Here is a 2785-nt window from a genome sequence, read left to right as displayed (position 1 = left end):
CTGCCATATTGTCTCTGACACACACAGTCCTTTTTTAACTGGGCTGTCTCTCCACTGACTCCATCTCATGGTATTCTTTCAGAAAATGAAGCTGAGATGCCATCAAATGTCCAAAGTGTGGAATAAAGGTCCACACTTTAACAGATTAATTTGACTGACTGTTTTTTTAAAGTTTTATAAAAAAGTCAACATTTTAAAACCCAGTACACACATTATTGGTGGAAGCTCTGTGGAGTCTTTAGTTAATGTGACCGGTGCCGAGTCCGGACAGGCTTCACTGTGCTGCACTAGCGCCACCATCTGGACAGAAAAGGGCGAGTGACCGACCGACTTAGCTAATTGGTCCCAGGCATGTGCAGTACATGTGTGCTCCTCTCCAGCGGGTCAGAGAAGACATGCTGACTTGATTACGACGTCGGCCCTGGATGATAATTGTTCAGCTACAGTGTGTGGTAACCTGCTCCCAGCGAACCGCCGCCCTGACAGGGTTTATCTGTGACAAGCTTGCGTCTTGTTTGGTTCCTCATAAGTGAAGATGAAGAACGCATATGTTTACAAATACTTACCTCCACATGCTTGTTCCCTGACACAAGCATGTGCGAGTATGAGAGCTGGCACATACTTGTGTGCGTGTTTGTGCTGTATGGTTTACAGAGCACTCCACTGTGTGTTCTGCTGTTGTTTAGATGGTATTTACGTATCACATGTCAGCGTGTCCCCTCCCCTGAGTGCACACATCATATGGAAACGGTTACAAACAAAAAGGCAAAAGAAGAAAAAGAAGTATTTTTATGAATAGGTCTTGTATTTAGTGGCGGCCGGATCCTGCAATTACCCTGACAGAGCAGTCGGCCTTTAATACTGGGGTCAGAGCGAAACCACAGTCTGTTTACCCTCCACAGATCTGACCAATCACCTCCTGAGGAAAACAGCGAGGGTACAAGATGTGACAGTGATGCTGACATGACCGAGTCCACGCTGCATGTACAGAGATGGACAGAGACCCGGTGAAGCGCCACAAAGTGTTTACATCAGTTATAGTTATGGCTGATTTTAAAACATTTATCGCCAGGCAAATTGTCGGAGTGTGACGATACGTTCACGTTAGTGGGTGTTCACACTGATCCAGCACGGGGCTGCATTGGTCGGGGTGGGGGGGGAGTGTTGAGTGAATGGCCACATTCACGTCTCCAGCTGTGAGTTTCCGGTGTGTGTCCATTGCCTCCTCTGCCTTAGCACCAGTTCTACCACCAGTGTGTCAGCATTGACAGATAGAAACCACCGTTTAACATCCAGCACTAACAAAAATGCATGGCGTGTGGTTATAGTGCGTTAACTGGTGCCCAAAGTGGTGAATGCTCATGCTAGCAAGGTAAACAAAAGAATCTTCCCCCTGTAGGCATCCACACCCTGATCGTCCTCCGATTAATCGGTCTACCACTAGATTTCCCCATGAACACTGTCGGTTTGTGACTGAAGTGACCAGAAACACTAACACTAACATTATTGCTAGTCTCACCGCACTTGATCAACCAGCTTTTCACTTGCTAACTGGACGCCAACAGCAGTGAGGTAAACAGGCTCTGTATGCTCCATCTCCGCTGTCAGTGAAAGGTGATTTGACCTGACTAATTTGAAATAACAGCCTGGTTTGTCCTCCTTCCAGCTGCTCTCTGCATGTTACATACCTGATCAGATTTCAGGAGGGAAAATAAACATATGCAGGGAGTGTGAGCAGCACATGACAAACTGCTGCTATACCCTGGGTTTTAATGCAAGTACCAGCATTGTTTTTAACCCTAATACATTTTTATTCCAAACGCTTTTCTCTTTTTAGTGTGTTAACCCGACAACAGTAAATCACACACTAAGTGTTACAAATTAAAAGTCTGCCAGGAAGGGAGGAGATCATGCCACTGGAGGGCCTTTAATTTGAAAAATGTGCTTAGTAAGTGTTAAGTTTCACTGATGGCTCTTACTACAATATGATCAAATATAGAACAGGGAATTAGGATTGAAGACCTGTTTCTACTGAGGTTTTATTTCAAATAAAGGCCCGGTTCTGTCTGCGCTGCTAGTAATGGTGATGATTTACAGTGAACACAATGCAACAACCTCCAGTGTTGTGTCAACACAAGCAGCAGGATGAAGGCTGCGGCTGTTTTTAATATTTGGTGCTACAGACCCGTTCTGGTCAGTCCCAAGTGTTGAGCTGCGATCACCAGCCTGTAGACAAGGATCCTCCAGGAGACACCGTGTTAGGCAGTAAATTCCAGCTAAAGCTGTTGACCAAATTCACAGAGGCCTGTGCCGTACTGCAGGCACAGTTTGGTCTGATAATAAAGGCCTCTCCTTTTCCCCCAGCACAGAGTGTTTTCACCACCTCATCAAAATCAAGTACGTCACACAACTCACACCAGGCTTTTCACTCTGAAAGCTCGGGACAAACACGCACAATGCAACAGTGCACTAACGATAAAAGCAAACCGTTCAGACAGCTCTCCTGCCTCTGATCCGGTGTGAGTCGGACAGATTGGAGCGCTGCCCTCCACACCAGCAGGGCGCTTCCATCAAAACCACCTATTCATTAGAAGAGGAAAGAGAGTTTTACAAGGTTCCTCTTGTGTCTCACTGCTCCAACCGTTAGTCGGTGTGTTTCCCATCAGCCAGCTGCTTGTTGTAGTGTATTACTGATGGACTGACTGATGGTCTCCATTTGTTTTTGTTTTACGGAGCTTCTCTGCAGGCTGCTAATAGCCAGATCTGTGTGTAAATTAAAGCCATC

Source organism: Monopterus albus, unplaced genomic scaffold, assembly GCF_001952655.1.
Source record: "Monopterus albus unplaced genomic scaffold, M_albus_1.0 scaffold98.1, whole genome shotgun sequence".
Lineage (NCBI taxonomy): Eukaryota > Metazoa > Chordata > Actinopteri > Synbranchiformes > Synbranchidae > Monopterus > Monopterus albus.
The sequence above is the reverse complement of the archived record's forward strand: the minus strand, read 5'-3'. Positions refer to the sequence as shown.